At 51.7% G+C, this 18,729-nt stretch overlaps 1 pseudogene; it reads right to left on the reverse strand.

Moving 5' to 3' along the window:
- Window positions 1-5,962: 5,962 nt before the first annotated feature.
- LOC120363144 (uncharacterized) lies at window positions 5,963-15,303 on the reverse strand (annotated as a pseudogene).
- Between the last annotated feature and the right edge of the window lie 3,426 nt (window positions 15,304-18,729).

The raw sequence follows: 18,729 nt of genomic DNA on the forward strand, positions 1-18,729 counted from the left end.
GCCTGTAATCCTAGCACTTTGGGAGGATGAGATGGGCAGATTGCCTGAGCTCAGGAGTTTGATACCAGCCTGGGAAACACGATAAAACCCTGTCTCTACAACAAACTATTGCCAGGTGTGGGACATGCACCTGTATTCCCAGCTACTCGGGGAGGCTGAGGCTGAGAATTGTTGAAGCCCGGGGGGTAGAGGTTGCAGTGAGCAGAGATCATGCCACTACAGTCCAGCTTGGGTGACAGAGTTAGACTGTGTCTTAAAAAAAAGTGCCATACTGGGGACTGAGACCTGAGGTAGTGAGAGACAACGATGTAAAACGTGATTCATGCTGTGGACTGACATGTTGGGAATCGCTAAGGGCTTGCCTGTGGTGGGGATGCCTGTCTGGTTCATGTGTTGCTGCTTTCTTGATGTGACTTTGACAGTACGTAGCTTCTGCTGTTGATGCTCAGTGGGAGATACACTAGGCCCCACACACAGCATTATTCTGAAGAGGAAAAGTTGCCAGGGAGTGTGGACCAGCATTCTCAGTGGCACTGTACTCTCCAAGAGGAAGTGTAGACTTCTCAGCTCTTCTTCCCTGTGACTGGCCTTCAGGTATAATTTTCAGTATATGGGTTCCTTAGAAATTCTGTAGCTCAGGAGAATAAATGAGAGGCCCCTTCCCCAGAACATCCAGTCTTGGTCTTCCTCCGTGGGAGGCTTGGAGTCAGAACTCTCCCGTAGGCACGGCAGGGTGCACGGAGGAGCCACATTGTGCTTTCTCCATTGTGGGTGTTAGATCCCACAAGGCGACCACATAGCTAAATGTAGGTAAAACTTAGGTTTTATGATATTTATTCCTTTCCTAAAAACCCTCAGTGACTCCTTATTATCTAGAGGGAGCATATAAGCTAAATAAACATGAACTCCTTTCTCTAAGCAAAACATTCTCTCAAGTGAATAGAAAATCTTGTTTTCCTGTGTTACCTTGCACTACAGTGATCTTACCGTCCCTTCGTCTTTACAAAATCCTACTCTTTCTTCCAAACCCAGCTTGCATGACTGGCTCCCTCGGCCTCCAACCTGTCATAAATGAAATCAGGTTTCCTCTGACCTTAATAGAAGTTATTATGAATATCAGTCTTTATGTACTTACATTATACATAGCCTTATGATATCATTCATCTTACACTGTTACTAGATTTTTCATCTACCACTAGAATGTGAGCTCCTTGAGGGCAGGAAACTTTCTTTTTAAAAGATATAAAGGAAAATATCCAAATTTCTATATGTCAAGAGAGAATGGTATCATTAACGCCTACATATCCATCATCCATCTTCCTGGTAGCCTCTTATGGATCTCCTACCCTCAATTTCTGTCTTTTTCTTTTCTTTTCTTTTCTTTTTTGAGACCACGTCTTGCTCTGTCACTAGGCTGGAGTGCAATGGCATAATCATGGCTCACTGCAGCCTTGAACTCCTGGGCTTAAGCAATCCTACCATCTTGGCCTCCCAAAATGCTGAGATTACAAGCATGAGCCACTGCATCTGGCCTCTCTCTCTCTCTCTCTCTCTCTCTCTCTCTCTCTCTCTCTTTTTAAACAAATGTCAAGGACTGTGTTTTAAACTTCTTGGTGTTTTCTGTAACATGTAGCTCAGGAATCAAACTCAGTAGGCAATCAGTCAGCTGTCATTGTAAATCTTAAATGTGGTACAGGGGCTCATGCTTGTAATTCCAACACTTTAGGAGGTCAGGTGAGAGTATCGCTTGAGACCAGGAGTTCGAGACCAGACTGCACAACATAGAAAGACCTCATGTCTACAAAAAATTAAAAAATCAGCCACTGAGCTGGGAGGATAACCTGAGCCCTGGGAGGTCGGGGCTGCAGTGAGCCATGATGGTGCCACTGCACTCTAGCATGGTGACAGAGTCAAACACTGTCTTAAAATATATATATATATATTTTCTGGCCAGGCATGGTGGCTCACACCTGTAATCCCAACACTTTGGGAGGTCAAGGTGAGTGGATCAACTGAGGTCAGGAGTTCCAAGACCAGCCTGGCGAATATGGTGAAACCTCATGTCTACTAAAAATACAAAAAATTAGCCAGGCGTGGTGGTGGGCACTTGTAATCCCAGCTACTTGTAATCCCAGGCTGAGGTAGGAGAATCACTTGAACTCAGGAGGTAGAAGTTCCAGTAAGCAGAGATTGTGCCATTGCACTCTAGCCTGGGCAATAAGAGTGAAACTCTGTCTCAAAATATACACACACACACACACACACACACACACACACACACACACACAAACACATTTATATATAAACACAGACACATTTATTCTATACCCTAAAGTGTGAAAATCTTACTGCATTTGTGTTTTATGTGCCTTCACAAGATGATCAGTTTGATCTGGGAATACAGAACCTGGATCATTCATTATGCATCTAAGCTTTTTTTTTTTCTGAAATTCTTTTTGCCCCTTCACTAACTTGTTTATGTTTTAGTCCCCTCCCACAAGCTGCAGTAATGAGGAGAAAACCCATAATTTGAATTTGACCCTTGAGGAGCTCATGGAGAAGTAGGAAGTATCTTGATCTGGATAGTCTGATCAATAACTGTGCCATGTTTTCTTTGTTTTTATTTAAGAGACAGGGTGTCTGTTGCTCGGGCTGAAGTGCAGTTACATCATTATAACTCACAGCAGCCTCAGCTCCTGGGCTCAAATGATCCTCTTGCCTCTGTCTCCCAAGGAGCTGGGACCACAGGCACACACTACCACACCTGTCTGATTTTAATTTTTTTTTGTAGAGACAGAGTCTCACTATGTTGACCAGGCTGATCTCGAACTCCTGGCCTCAAGCAATCTTCATATCTCAGTCTCCCGAAATTCTGGGTTACAGGTGTGAGTCACTGCACCTGGCCTGTGCTACACATTTTACCAGCATCTTGGTTCTTCAGTTGAACAACAGTCTGTCTGGGATTGTGAAAAAGGAGTGACAGGCTGGGCGCAGTGACTCACACTTGTAATCACAGCACTTTGGGAGGCTGAGGGAAATGAAGGTCAAAAGTTGAGGCATTCTTGGGCAACAGGAATGAAACCCTGTCTCTACTAAAAACAGATAAACCAATAAATAAATAAGAAAAAGGAGTCCAGATTTAACACATCAGGGGACAGTTGAACCCAAGTCTGCTGGAGAAACTTTCATGTACCTCAGAATTAGACATTTTTGAAATGTTAGCTCATGGGTGGGCGCTTCTGTCTTGGAATTTGTTAAAGGGATGAAGATACGGAGGTTCCCAGGAGGTGATAGTGCAAAAATAGTAGGATACAAAATAACTTTGAGGCCGGACACAGTTGTTCTCACCTGTAATCCCAGCACTTTGGGAGGCCAAGGTGGGTGGGACCAATTGAGGTCAGGAGTTTGAAACCAGCCTGGCCAACATGGAGAAATCCCGTCTCTACTAAAAATACAAAATTAGCTGAGTGGGGTGGTGCATGCCTGCAGACCCAGCTACTTGAAAGGCAGAAGCAGGAGAATCACCTGACCCTTGGTGGCAGTGGTTGCAGTGAGCTGAGATTGCACCATTGCACTCCAGCCTGGGTAAAAAGATCAAAACTCTGTCAAAAACAAACAAACAAACAAAAAACCACAGTAACATTGAGATTCCTGATTTCAGGAATGTGTTTTGTGCCAGTTTTCTCAGTTCTAAATAGATGAGAAAACTGTTGCTGTCATCTGTGAGTAGTCCAATCAAATAATTATTTCTAATGACCATTTGGGTCTGCAAATCAGATGTAAATATGGATCTGGCTTGGTGGAAGAGTACATCTTTGAGAAATCTTTATAAATCTGGAAAATTGGTCTGAGGAATACTTGCTGTATCTTCAAATGTTCCTCAGTTTGATCTGGGAGTAGGCTTATTTATTTATTTATTTATTTATTTATTTATTTATTTATTTTGAGGCAGAGTCTTGCTCGGTAACCCACGGTAGAGTGCAGTGTTGCAATGTCAGCCCACTGCAACCTCTGCCTCCTGTGCCCAGGCAATTAACTATCTGTCACCTACTCTCACGAATCAAAGACTGCAGGGCCTCCACAACACGCATGAGAGCTGAGCCCCTCACTTCACGTACCCCAGGAAAGGACAGACTAGCTGCACAAGAGGCTGAGTTGGGAGGATTGCTTCAAGCCGTTCCCACACCACTGCATACCAGCCTGGGTAACAGAGTGAGTCCTAATGTGAAAGAAAGAAGAAGGGAGGAAGGGAGGGAGGGAAGAAAGAATAAAGGGCTGGTCACAGTGGCTCACACCTGTAACCCAGCAGTTTGGGAGGCCGAAGTGGGCAGATCACTTGAGTAAAGGAGTTCGAGACCAGACAGGGGAATATGGCAAAACGACATCTCTATGAAAAATATAAAAATGTAGCCAGGTGTGGTGGTGTGCACCTGTGGTCCCAGCTATTCAAGAGGCTGAAGTGAAAGGATTGCTTGAGCCCAGGAAACTGAGGCTGCAGAGAAACGTGATTATATCACTGAACTCCAGCCTGGGTAACACAACGAGACCTAATCTCAGTAAAAACACAAAAAACAAGAAAACATGGCTGCACACAGTGGCTAACGCCTGTAACACAGCACTTTTGAAGGTTGAGGTGGCCAGATCACCTCATTTCAGGAGTTCAAGACCAGACTGGTCAAAATGGCAAAACCCAAGTCTACCAAAAATACAAATAGTTAGCCAGGCATGGTGGGGTGCAGCTGTGGTCCCAACTGTTCAAGAGACTGAGGTGGGAGGATCGGTTTAGCCCAGGAGGTTGAGGCTGTAACAAGCCGGGGAAATGACACTGCACTCCAGCCTAAGCAACAGAGAGACCCAATGTCAATAAATAGTTAAGAAAAGGGGGCTTATGCCCATCAGCAATTTGGGAGGCCGAGGTGAGCACATGACTTGAGATCAGGAATTTGAGACCAGACTGGGCAACACAGCCAAACCCCAACTATATTAAAAAAAAAAAAAAAAAAAAAAAATTAGCCAGGCGTGGTGGTCTGCTCCTGTGGTCTAAGGTATTCAAGAGGCTGAGGTAAGACGGTCATTTCTGCCCAGGAAGGTTAGGCTGCAGCAAGCTGTGGTCAAGCGGCTGCACTCCAGCCTGGGTAACAGAGCAAGACCTAATTTCAAAAAAAGGGAAAAAGGGCTGGGCACAGTGGCTCACAGTGGTATCCCAGCATTTCGGGTGGCTGAGGTGGGCAGATAACTTGAGTTCAGGGGTTCAAGGCCAGAACGGGCAACATGGCAAAACCTCATCTCTACCAGAAATACAAAAAATTAGCCTGGTGATGATATGCATCTATGTTTTCAGCTCAAGAGGCTGAGGTGGGAGGATCGTTCAGCCGCGAGGTGGATGCAGCTCGCCGGGACCGCGCCGTACACTCCAGCCTGGGTAACAGAAGGAGACCTTACCTCAAAGGGTAAAAAAAGGAAAGGAAGAAAAAAGGGCTGGGCACAACGGCTCAGGCTTGCAGGCTGACTTGGGAGGCTCGCTTGTGCCTGGGAGTTTCAGGCTGCAGCCAGGCGTGACCATGGCATTGCACTCCAGCCTGGGTAACAGCAAATTCAAAAAAAAGGAAACTGCGGGGCACAACGGCTCAGGCCTGCAGCCCAGTATTTGGAAAGGCTGAGGTCTTGACTCTCCCTCCAGCCTCAGCCCAGGCTGCTGGGATCGTCCTGAGGCGGAGGCTGCCCGGACCCTGCGGCCAGGCTGCCCCTGCTCCGGGACCTCCCGCCGGTCTGTGGGCAGTGGTGTGGGGATGGTTGGGTGCATGGGCTTTCCTGAGTGCACATGTATGCTGGGGCCCAAGCGAGGGAAGAGTGCGGTTCTGGAATGGCGTGTGTGCAGACGTGGGCCATGTACGGACGTGCAGGCACGGGTTTGCATGCGTGGCGGCGGCCTGTGTGTCAGCCTGCTGGATGCACGTGTGTCTCAGCGCTGCCGGGAGGGGCTTGGGGACACCCGAAAGCCTGCCAGGTCGGGTGCCGCTGCAGCCTCAAAGCCGAGCTGGCTGTGGGCCCAGGCACCAGAGTCATGCTCAGGGCGGGTAGGGGAAAGAGGGTAGAGACCGATCTGTTCACCTTCCCCTCCACTGGAGACTTTGGGCTGCCCCTGGTTGGGTTATAGCATCTGGAGAGCCCTGAGCCTCAGGTAGGGAAGGTGGGAGGTGGAAGAACACTCGCAGAGGCCCAATCCAGCTCTCTTCGAGCATCCAGATGCCGGCCACAATTGGGCAGAATCGAGCTCTTCCTGGTCTTTCCCATTGGCCATCCCGAGGTCCCTGGAAGGTGAAAGTGGGAACGGAGACACAGAGCTGCTCCTTTCCCACTGCCTAAGGCAGGGGTGGTGCTGCGGTGGTGGGCTCTTCTCCGGGACCCTGGCCTGAGTGCTGAGTGAGGTTGGAGCTTGGCAGGGAGGATCAACAGAGCTGCTTCTCCAGGATGACCTGAGCCTGCTTCCTGGGCGCATGCCCTGTCTGAGAACCTGGTTGCCTCAGTATGGGTCAGGGAAGGAGGCACTTACATTTTGGCAACTGTTTTGAATGGAGGAGCAGCCTCCCTTGAGGGAGTGTATCCTGGGCTCTCCACCTCCTACTGGCAGGAGAAAGGTCACTCCTACACCCCTAAGAGTTCTCTGTGGGCTCCATGTAGCCCCCACCCCTCCCACAAAGACTCCTGAGGGTCCCAGGCCTCCTGTCTACTGGCTGGGTCCCAGGTCGGGGCCTCAGGAGGTCTCCAGTGCAAAGGGTATTGCATGGGCTGAGGCCCAGGAGAGAAGGACTCCTGAGGTTGGGAATGGGGACCCAGCAGGCCCCGAGGAGCATGTGGGGAGGCCAGACCAAAGTCAGCACTTAATTAACACAGTGTCCGAAGGGTGGAGTGGGGAGTATCCACACCCCAAAACCCTACAATTCCTTCTCACAGCATTGCTGTGGAGTGAGAAGGGGGCTGTGTCCACCAAGGCCCCTGACTGCCAGGAAACCCACACCCACAGTTCCCAAGGCCTCTGACTGCCAGGGAAGCCACACCCACAGTTCCCTTCTTTCTGAATGCTGGCCCTTCCACAGCCTGGATGCTTGAACCTGGGCAGAGGGGTAACGACCCCAGGAGTGTCTTCGCAAGCAGAGAGGCTACTTGCCACCAGGCTCTGACTCCTTGGGCTGAGCTCAGCATCAGGCATGTCACCAATGCCCCCTGGACAGAAGAGGCTCAGCCCTGAGGACCCAGCACTCCCCACACCTGCATGTCCCTGCTGGGCATCCATTCTGGGGACCCAGCTTTCCCCTGCCTCCAGCTGCTGGCAGCCCCATCTTGCCTCATCCGGGGTCCCTGAGGCCACACCAGGAAGCAGCGGGCAGCTGGGAGAAGCACCTGCTGTTTCTGCATCTTTTTTGTTGTTATTATCTTTTTTATATTTTTGAGGCAGAGTCTCACTCTGTCACCCAGGCTGGAGGGCAATGGCGTGCTGTCGGCTCACCACAAACTCTGCCTCCCAGGTTCAAGCAATTCTCCTGCGTCAGCCTCACAAGTAGCTGGGATTACAGGTGCATGCCACCAGGCCTGGCTAATTTTTGTATTTTTAAGTAGAGACGGGGTTTCACCTTGTTGGTCAAGCTGGTCTCGAATCCGTGACCTCGTGATCTGCCCACCTCAGCCTCCCAAAGTGCTGGCTTAAAGGTGTGAGCCACCCAGACCAGCTGTTTCTGCATCTTTTTTTTCTGGAGCTCACTTGGGTGGGAGGGGCTACAGACTCCAGGGAGCCTCAGGCCACGCCCCCCACACCCTGGCTGAGTGAGCTTTCTTCTCAGTCTGACTGGAGGCTGGGACCCACCTGTCACAGAAGCAGGTCTGAGTAGTCCAGGCCCATTCCTACTCCAGCAGGGCCCCTCCTGTTCATTTGTGCAGCTGTCTTTGCCCAAAGCACAGGTGAAGTCTGTGTGGATTGTGTCCCTTGTCCCCAAGGGGAGTGTGGCTCCAGTCCTGGCCTGGAACTCAGATGCCTTAGAATTAGAGGTCACATCTGGCAGGGAGGAGCAGTGTGGTCTGCCCATGGCCAGGGTAGGTACCATGTTGGCAGCCCCAGACCTGACACCACGGCTCCCGTGTCCCCACTCCACTTCCATCCAGCACATCACCTACACTATGTGCTGCCCCTGATGAATCTGGACTGTCAGCTCAGCTGGGAAGTCCTGCCGACCCTAAGGAGAACAGTGCCTCCTGAGTCGGGACTATGTGGGAATGGGCCCGGTGTGGGGTGGGGGAGGTCGGGGTGAAGCAGGTGTTCAGCACTGCTCTGCTTATCTTCCCTTCTTCTTTGCCCACAAAGGAGGCATCTTCTCCATGTTCCTCTGCCACCCTGAGGACATAAAATACTTCCCCAGGTCTGCCTTCACTTGGACATGGCCCACCTACCTTCCTGTGGGACTCAGGTCTTTGTTTTGTCCTGTGGCCCACATGAGAAGCAATTATCCCTACTCTGCTCAGCTGAGGGGGTAAACTGAGGCAGAGCAGTGGAACAACTGTCGTAGTCTGGATGTTAATGGCAGAGTCAAGAGCATCCCTTTTCCGAGTGGTCAGGTCCAGTGGACACCAAGCGTGGAGGCTGTATCAGTCCATCTTGCATTGCTCCAGAGGAATACCTGAGACTAGGTCATTTATTTATTTATTTCAAGGGGTTGGCAAGGCCACTAGGCTGCGGGTTGGAGCCCCGTCTCCTAGTCCCAGCCTGGGTCTCCATCACTGGCTAGCCTGCTCTGCTCATTGCGTTCTCTCCACACCTGCCTCCTGCAGCCCAGGGGTCAGTCTGGGTGCAGGCCTGGGAAAGGTCCAGGAGCAGATTCTGCCCCCAGCTCATGCCTCCTGTGCACCAAGGCAGCCAAAATGCAGCAGCAGAACCAGGAGCACTGGCTTGTCCCTGTATCCCAGTGTCTTGGGAGGCTGAGATGGAAAGATCACTTGAGACCAGGCTGCACAACATAGCAAGACCCTGTCTCTACAAAAAATAAAATTAGACATGGTGGCATGTGCCCGTAGTCCCAGCTACTTAGGAGGCTGAGGTGGGAGGACCGCATGAACCCAGGAGGTCAAGGATGTGGTGAGCTATGATAGCACGACTGCACTCCAGCCCGGGCAACAGATCAAGACCCTGTCTCTAAAACAAGAAATGAAGTGCACCCGTGTGTGGAATCCAGCAGCTGGCCTGTGGACCTGACCTCACTCGGTCCCATTGGTGAGTGGGAGGCTGCATGCTGTCTTGCAGAACATTCCCACCACTATACTTGTGTCCCTCCTGTGTTCTCTGGCAGGCTTTGTGAGGGAGCCTGTCACCTACCCCTCTGGCTTTTCTAAGGCACAGCTCAAACCTTCCTTGCCATTGAGAAAGGTTTCCTGAAGAGTCTTACCCTCACCCACAGGCCTCATTTCAGAGCTTTTGGTGGGGTGAGTACCAGGATTGACTCACTGCTACCAGCTGGGAGGAATTGTCCCTAGGGTTGGTCTCTGGATGTCATATGAGGATCTAGACAAGGACCCAGATGCCTGTAACCTGAAGGGCAAGGGCCTCAGCTGCCTGGGCTTCACACAGCTCCTCGTCCAGCCTGACCTTCTGGGACAGGCCAGACCCCTCCATCCTTTGGTCTTGGTCCCTACTGGGAACTCTGGTCTCCCTGGATTACCGACTTTGACACCAAAGGTAATAATGCCAACATTCCCCATGAGACAGAGTGACAGACTGAGACTACCATAGTGTTGCCTGGCTCAGAGTCACCATAGCCAGGCAGAGCTCAGGTCCTGGCCCTGTTCAAGGCTTTCCCCAGTGCCTTCTAGCTCTGGTACCTGGGTTCTTCCTCACCCAGCTGCAGCTTCCCCCACCCCTTCCACCTGGTGACAGAGAACCTGGCAGTCTGACCCATAGAAGGCTTCACTTTCCTTCTCGTGAAGGATGAGAAACTGCTTGGTGCGGGAGTGAAGAGGGGTCTGGGGGCCCTCCCAGCTCTGCCTCTGGCATTTTAAGGATGGTGACTGGGCAAGCAGCATGGTTTAGGCTAGACAAGGTGGCCCCTAGGTTTATAGCCTGGCCTCAGGTAGCTGCTGCCATGTCATCTTCTCTTCTGCACGTGCTGACCTGGCATCCCACCTAGTTAAAGGTCCTCAGGCCTCCTGCCCCTGCGCATTTCCTCCTACTCCCTGCCCAGGCACAGCTGTCCTTGTCCTAGACTCATCTTCAGAGATTCTTGTCCAGCACACAGCTTTGCTGGACGTCGCAGGCTGGGCCGGGCCCCCTGCCCTGCACTGACATTTCTTTATGAGTCTCAACTAGACTGAGCTGCAGCTTCAGGGTCAGGATAGGCTCTGACTTAATTGATGTGACACAGGACAATGGTGTTACATCTGTTTGAATTCTTGGCCTGTATGGACTCTTTGGGGCATGATTTCCCGCTGTCTCATGCCTACGTGCCTACATATGGCCACAAGGGCTTTTCCTACCACCATCTGTACTTCAGGCCACTGTCCAGGCACCTGTGGCTCCAGGCAGAAGTGTGAGTGCAGAGCCAGGCCTGGGCAGACGTTCTGCAGGTGCTGCAGGAGCTGACAGCCTTGGCCACGCAGCCCATGGCTATCCGTTCCCCTTCACTGTGGCTGCCCCCGGTTCACCATCCTTCCAGGGCCAGGCCTGGAACTAAACTGACTTCTGTCTGGGCCTCACAGGTTCTTGGCTGAGCATGATGGTCTTGCCCATTTCATTAATTATTCTCATTAAAAGGATTATAGAGCCACTTGGGGACCTCACATCTGACTACCAGGTCCTCACCAGAGCCATGACTGCCTTGGGCCCTGCCTGGGACAGTCAGGGGTTACACATACCTGTTGGGATTCAGATTCAGTGGCTTCAATCTAGCCAATGGGCTGATGGGCGGCTGTCACTTCTCCTCTGCTTGTGGGAGGCAGGAGAGGAAGGTCAGGCAGGAGATCTGCTTGGCGCCCACCTGTGCCTGTCTGAATCCCGTTCCTGATTTCCTGCAGGTGTGGATTTCAGGTTTCCAATGGGTGTCAGGGTGTGCTCCAGTGCTCTCCTGGCCCTAGGGAACCCTGGGCTCCATGAGACCTTGGCCTAGGCAGGATAGTTTTTCACACTGTCATCTCCCCATACAGTCACCTTCCCAAACATTGGGCTGCATGCCCTGGTAGATTGAAAAGTTTAAAAGCAAAAGCCGGGCCCTCCCCTCTCCCGGAGTTGGTGGCTCCTCCCCTCTAAGAGTGGGAGGGGACAGGAGTTACAGGTGACACTTTCCTTGGGATGCCACGGTTCTCTCTGGAGCTGCCTGGCCACGCCTCCTTTCCCTTTCATCTTTCCCATGACCAATGGGCTTGGAGCATGAAGGCCACGCCCCTATTCTACATTCTATTGGTGCCCTGGTTAAGCCTCCTCTGGCTCAGTCAACACAGCTGCCTGGTAGGGGAGAGGAGCTGCTTACCAGTGCTCCCTTGAATTGTGCTGTTGTGGCCCCAACCCGATCCCCCTCCCCAACCCCACCTCCCTCCCAAACCCCATCTCCCTCCCCAACCGGATCTTTCTTCCCCACCCACCATGGCGATGTCAGAAGAAATTCGCAAGATGAAATTAGCCTCGGCTAGGAAGAAGGTAACACGCACACAGATCCCCTCCGATGGCAAGACCACTGCCAGAGTCCATAAGACTTCTGAGACACACCAGACTGGGTGGGCCCCCAACCCCGGTGCCTCTGGGCTCCCCCTACCAATGTTTTGTCAGTTAACCCCACCCCTTCAGCAAGGAACCCAGCCCCTGCCCTTGCCAATCACCCCAGGGTGATATTGGATGTGCAACCGCTGAGGCTCCCCGCCCCCTATTTGGGCCTCACCTTTTCCTGTACCACGCCTGACCTCCCTTGGCTCTGTGGGCTCATGTCTCTAAGGACCTGGGTCCCCCAGCCCCTGCCTCATCAGTTATTTCTGGGTGACTTTGGGCTGGAGACTCCTGGGCTCCCTGCTGCAGACTCTGCCCTCCCCTCCTGCTACCCCAAGCTTGACCTCCCTGTGCTCTTTGGGCTGGCATCTCCAAGGACCTGGGTCCCAGCACTGCATGCCTCTCCCCCATCATGGAACAGTGACTCAGGTATCTCCTTGATGTGGTCCCCTCCCCCAGGAGGAGTGGAATGTAGTGATGTCACAGTGCCCATAAAAACCATCAGTACTGCTACAAGACCAGTCCTTGATTATAGGACGCAGTCCCCTAAGCATTCTCATCCCACTTCTGGCTCCTCTGGTCCCAGCACAGATTTCCAACTGGAAGGGGAATGGGGACTATGGGACCTAGGAGCAAGAGGTTTCAGGCTGCCTGACTCCCTTAACATAGACATTGACAGTGTGGAAAGCCTACACTTCCCCCGTGAGCTCAAAACGTTGACAGTGTCTCTGGGTGGTATGGGAGAATGGGTTTGGTTTGGTTTTCTCTCAGGCTTCTACTCTCTAAAGAGACTTTCATGTTTCTTTCTGAGTTCTCCACCTCATATTCAAATTCTTCATGGTTCTGGGACCCGACTGCCCTTCAGTCAGTGGCCTCTGGAGTGAGATCTGCTCATCTTCTGTGGAACAGATCTTGGGAAATTGAACTTGACAGCTTGAATCTTCCTTATATCATGTCAACTTAGGCTACTTTGAATGCCAAGGGATAAACATGGGACATCTTTCTGAAGCATCAGTTTCCCTTGAGTCTCTTGAGACAGCAAAAACATTAATGCACTTAGGGATGACAGTCACATAGGTTTCTAGTATACCAAACTTCTCTCTGAAATGAGACTTGGGTTGTCCTCTTTCTGATGAATTCCCAGATTTAACAGAAAGGCTGCCTTCTGCCATGAGGACACATTGATATAAAAGTGTGAGAGGTGCTGGTGCTCTTCTTAACACTAACAGACATGTGAGGCCATATGACTCTAAACCACATGGTGTACATTTCCTGTCTACTTCATGTTGACTTTTCTACCTCTGCCTGTGATTTTGGTTTCTGGCAGTTGCTGATTTCGTGGCAAAACCCCAGAGTTTGGAGTCAGAGGAATGAGTTTAAGGTCTAGTATTACTTTTTCTTTTTCTTTTTTTGCCATGATATCAATCCCTCTCAGTCACTAAGTGATTGTCACAACACTTATAGAGTTGGTGGCATTAAATCAGATGGTCTATAACAGTATTTTGTAAAACCTGTAAAGTAGGTTGTGACAGTAGGGGTTTGTAGCTCTCACGGGCATTACTGCTCTTTTTTCCCACAGTTAAAAGAATTTGAACAAAGAAACAGCCCTGGTGTTTCAACACGAGTGAGAAAAAAGAAAAGAAACAACAATAGTCATGAGACAGCCGCTTCTGATGGTGGCCAGTCACTATGCCATGTGAGTCTTGGCTGGCCAGGCTTCTGGGGAAAAGGGGCACAAGGGGCAGTAGAGGGTAATTTTTAAGATTGTGGAAGAACTTCTGGTTACTGGTTAGGAATTCTGGGTTTGAATCCTGCCTCTCCGTCTGCTAGGGATATGATCTAGGGAAAGTTGCTGGAGCTTTTTGGGCCTCTCCTTTCACATCTGTAAAGTAGAGGTAGTATTGTCTGACTTCCATTTGTGAAGGTGAAATGAGATTCGTTATTGCTTTTGTTTTTTTGTTAATCCCTAGTACATGGCCCACTGTAAACACCCAGGACACCCAGGAAATGGTCCTTGCTGTTTGATTTTCTTCATCCCCAGTCTCAAGGGGAAGCCAGCCCAGTGAGAACAGACATTTGCTGTCAGGCTGTCCCTTAAAGTGTCACTGAAAGGGCCCTAGGGTGGGATGGTGGGAGATAAGAACCATGAGAGAAGCTGGCACAAGGGAGTTACATGGGACCAAGGGTCCGAGAGAGGCAGAACAGAAAATGCTGCCAGCTGATGGGGAGGAAAGGAAGTCAGAGGTTTGACACTGAGGGGGACAGAACATCGTGTGCACTCTCGTCTCTTGTAGTCAGCAGCAGGTGGTCACAAGGAGGGCCCTGCACAATGTGCTTCCATGAAAGATCCAGAGGTAAGAGGCCCTGAGCTGAGGTACAGTGACCCTGCAGGCCAGCCCTCCAGCCCCCTCCCACAGTGGTGGCTGGGTGCCCCTCTGCCAGCTGAGATAGACCCCACACACCCCAACCCTAATGATTGTTCTCCCTACCTTTCCCCCAATCCTCCCCCAACTCCTCCTCTCTGCATGTGCCTCAGAGCGCACACCAACTACAAATAGCCCTGGACTCGAGCTCCATCACAACCAGTGAACTGAATAACACCATCGACTTACTGGTAAGAGTCTGTGGGGTCCCCTGATTTCACACTGCCAATCCTGGGCTCCAGTTTCACCTTGGGTCTGCTGTGGGTGAGTTGAAGGGTGCTATGGGGAGCCAGCACTGGACGCAGAGCTCAGAGGCCAAATGCCCACCCTGGCCTTACCTGGCTGTGGCCTTGGCCAAGTCCTAGGTGGGGGACTGGGTACTTGGACAGTGAAGGTACGGAAGAGTAGCTTTAGTATGTTATAATTTGTGTAAAGAGAGAAAATGTGTGTGTGTGTGTATACACATTTGTGTAAAGAGAAAATTTGTGTGTGTGTGTGTGTGTGTACTATAATAATATATGTAAAACATGTCTGTAAGGATTTGTGAAAAACTCAGGAGAGAGCACAGGTGGCTGGGAGATACTTCCCTTCTGTATCTTCTGAGTTTTGGACTATGCGAATATATCATCCTTTCAAAAAGTGAACAAAAGATTCATTTCCCCCTTCCTGTCTGTGCCCCCACCCCCAGCAGGAAATAAAATGGACTTAGAGGATCAGATGGACCTGGGTGTTCAAATCCCAGCTCTGTCTAAGTGATCTTAGGCAACCACCTAACCTCTAATACTCCATGTTTTCCATCTACACAGTAGAGGTAATGGTAGTAACTGCCTCACATGGTGGTTGTGAGGTTAAATGGGATTGTTAGCATTCTACCTGGTGACCCACTCGATAAAGGTTCCAACAGCAGTAGTAATAACAGGAATAACAATAGAATATGATCTGAACTCTCTGGGCTTCTGTGAGCCAGCAGTAAATTTGATGTCTTTGCCTGTCCCTTCCAACTTTACTGAGTTCTTTTAAAATCCAGACCATGGGCCTTGAGCTTTACTGACCGAGTTGTGTATTAAGCTATACCCTAGCCCTTTTAAGGGGCACCATGTGGAATGGCCCAAGCTCTTCAGATTGAAGCTTCTCCCTCTCCACCATCTAGCCCTTGAGCCACTGTGAAGCAGTCCTTGAGCAGCAGTTACAGCAGTTTCTACAGGAGCAGGAACTGCTCAAAGCACAGGTGGCAGAGGTGAGACTTTGCAGAGGGAGGGATGTGGAAGGAAGATAACCCCAGGTGACCAGGAGCAGGTGAGGACCCGTGACAGCCCTTCCTAACTTCCAGGCCCATTCTTGCAGGTGACGGAGTGTCTTAAGAAAGCTCAGCTAGAAAGAGACACATACGCTCAACAACTCAAAACAGAGAGGACGTGGTGGCAGCAGCAGTTGCTGAAAATGGCAGGAGAAGTGAGAGCTGACCCTTCAGCCCCCCACCTTAGATAGCTCACTGGATCTTCCTGGGCATCTGTAAAAAGAATAGTCTAGCCAGGGGTGGTCACAGGACTGGGCTTTGTGGAGCTGGGGGCGGAGAGGGAGATAGTAGCCTGTCCAGCCACCAGCGCCTCTCTCCAGGGCCCTTTCCCCCTGTGCTTTGGGCAGATGGAAATATTCAAAATGGAGAAAAGGCAGGACATAATGAAAATCGAGGAGCTGAAGGGGAGCCTTGCCCACCTACAAAACCATCTGGGTAAGATGGGGCTGGCGTGACCCGGAGCAGGACTGGAGTCAGAGGGCTGTGGAGGTGGCTTAGAGTGCCCCAGGGAGGCGGGTGGCTGGAAGGGCTTTGAGGCAGAGGGAAAGAGGTCTGTGCCAGGAGATGGCAAGTCTTGTAATTTCCATGAGCTTCAGTGTCCCCATCAGCAAAGAGGGAAAGGTTCCCATTGTCAGCCACCCACAGTCCTCTCTATCTGAAAGTGGCTCAGAGGACTGGCTACCATTTGGGTGCAAGGAATCATTAACAGTGATGGCAGGTTTGGGGAGCTTCAGAGGAGCTGTGCACCCAGAAGAGTTTTTTGTTGTTGTTGTTGTTTTATTGAGAATCCAGAGGCCTTATTGTCTGCTTCCTTTCTCAGCTGAACCCCCAATCCTGAAGCACCCAGCAGGGCCCTCTTACTTGGAGAAAAACCTAAAAACTGAAACCAAGTACCTGAGAGACAAGCTACAGGAACAGGAGAGACTGCAGGAGGTGAAAATGAGGCTCTGGGAGCAGGAGGTGAGGCTGAGACAACAGGAGGAGAGGCTTCTTGAGCAGGAGGGGCTCCAGGAGCAGGAGGAGGAGCTGGTGTGCTGCCCACCTGCGAAGGCTGCCCTGATTCCCAGCCCTCCAGGCCTTTGTTTTCCCACCTGTAAAATGGAGGAGTGTATGAAATGGGTCTTCTAAAGGCATCTGTGAGTCAGAGTCCTGCTCTGATTTCTGTGGGAGAAAGGAGACAATTTTTCTAACCTGACTCCACCCTTCCTGGTGCCATGGGAGGCAGATACCAAGTTCTGGGGTCTCCAGCTGCAGTGGGTGGCCGCTGATTGCTTCTCTCTGTCCAGAAGAATGAGAACGGGAGCACACTGCATTTGGAGCAGGAAGTACAGGAACTGCAGGAGAAGCTTGACGAACAGGAGATGGTAACCTCTGCCCCATCCAGGAGGGCTGGGAGGCAGGCACCAGCCTCTGGGGAGGGGAGGTACAAGGCCAAAGGCAGCTCCACCCTGGGGGCAGGTGACCCCACACCCTCCAGGGCAGTCCTGTGACCGTTTCTTGCTTCCTGCCCCCTGACTTTTGGAGGCGGGTAGCCCTGGTCTCCTCCCAGGTCTGGACATCATCATCCCAGCTCGAGGCATGGAGCTCCCCAGTCATAGGGCAAGAGACAGTGGTGTGAGAGGCTCTTTATGCTGGGTGCAGAGGCTCACACCTGTGATCCCAGCACTTTGGGAGGCTGAGGCAGGAGTTTGAGACCAGCCTGGCCAACGTGGCAAAGGCTCACCTCTACTAAAATTATAGCAACAACCACAACAACAAAGCTGGGCGTGGTGGCACACACCAGTAATCCCAGCTACTCAGGGGGCTGAGGCGTGAGCATGGCTTAAGCCCGGGAGCTGGAGGTTGCGGTGAGCTGAGTTTGCACCACGACTCTCCAGCCTGGGCCACAGAGTGACACTCTGTCTCAAAACAAAACGAAAGTCTCCTTAGATCCAAACTGGATTCCGGCCTCGGTTCCACTGGTCACCATTCGACTACTTTGTATCTCTAAGTCTCTGTTTCTTTAACTTGCAAAGGAAGTTAGTGTTTTCCTTGCGTGGATACTGAGGATTAAATGAGATGATGCGTGGAAAGCATTAGGCATGTGGCACACTTGGCAGATGGTGGTCGGCTCCCTCTGCTTTTCCACCAGTCTGTGGCCTACAGTTTAAATGGTGGAGGGAAGGATGTGAGATTTCAAGCTGGGGAAGGAGGCATGGGGTTCTAGGCAAGGGAGGCAGTCTCTTAGGCCGGAACCAGGGGCCAGGCGCCTGGGCAGGCCACCTTCCTCTGTGGTCCCTCCCAGACCCCCTTATGCTCTTGGTTTCTCCACCTTCTGATTCCTCTGGACCCCAACCCCTTCTGGGAGCCAGTAGTCGGACACCTTTGTGACTGACAGGTGCACTCTGAGGCCCCATGGGAAGGGGCTATGCTCCACCTCCCTGCCCAATCTGTCCTGTGTATGCCCCTACAAGAATGCTCCCCTCTTGCCTTCAGGTGCCATTTCTGAATGCTTCTGGAGCTGGTGCCCAGGAGGAGCAGGCACGGCTCTGTGAGCAGCTCCAGCAACAACAGGTGTGTTGCCAGCCCCAGGCTCACCCAGTGGCCTCGGCCCTGAGGGAGCCAGAGGCAGCAGCCATGGCCACAGGGACTAGGAGCGAACATGGGTGTGGTGAGACCCAGCGAGCCCTGCAGGAAGCCATCGACAAGCTGCAGGTAAGTGAGTCCTGGCAGGGGCCATGAAGGGTGGGGGTGGGGCAGATCACTGCCGAGATGTGACCCCATTATTTTGGCTCCAGAGAGACTTCATTGACGTTGTGAAGGAGAATGCGGACCTCAAGGAGCGGGTGGAAAAACTAGAACTCAGACTCATCCAGCTCTCTGGAGAGAGAGACATGATAAGTGAGCAGGAGGCCGGGGCAGGGCAGTGGAGCTGCAGGGTGGTGGAGGGGCCCCAGCCTCTGAGCCTGTCCTCCCGCAGGAAAGTTCGTCAAACCAAATGACCTTGAGAGGGCAGTGGCCAAGACCCAGCACCAGAAGAATGATGTTAGCATGCTGTCCCGGGCCGAGGAGGGGATGAAGGTAAGGTGTACAACCTCTCTGCGGGAGGGAGGGGGATGGGGGTGGACATGAGCATGGGTGCTGGCACCGGCGTGGCAGCTGAGCACCCCTATCTCCAGGTGGAGCTGCTGGAGCTGCAGGGGCCAGTGATGCAGCTTATAATCAACCACGAGGTCCAACACCCTGCTCATGAGTCCACTCCAGGGGCCCCAGCCCCCCAGGAGCTTGGTACTACT

The sequence above is a fragment of the Saimiri boliviensis genome, chromosome 11, assembly GCF_048565385.1.
Source record: "Saimiri boliviensis isolate mSaiBol1 chromosome 11, mSaiBol1.pri, whole genome shotgun sequence".
NCBI lineage: Eukaryota > Metazoa > Chordata > Mammalia > Primates > Cebidae > Saimiri > Saimiri boliviensis.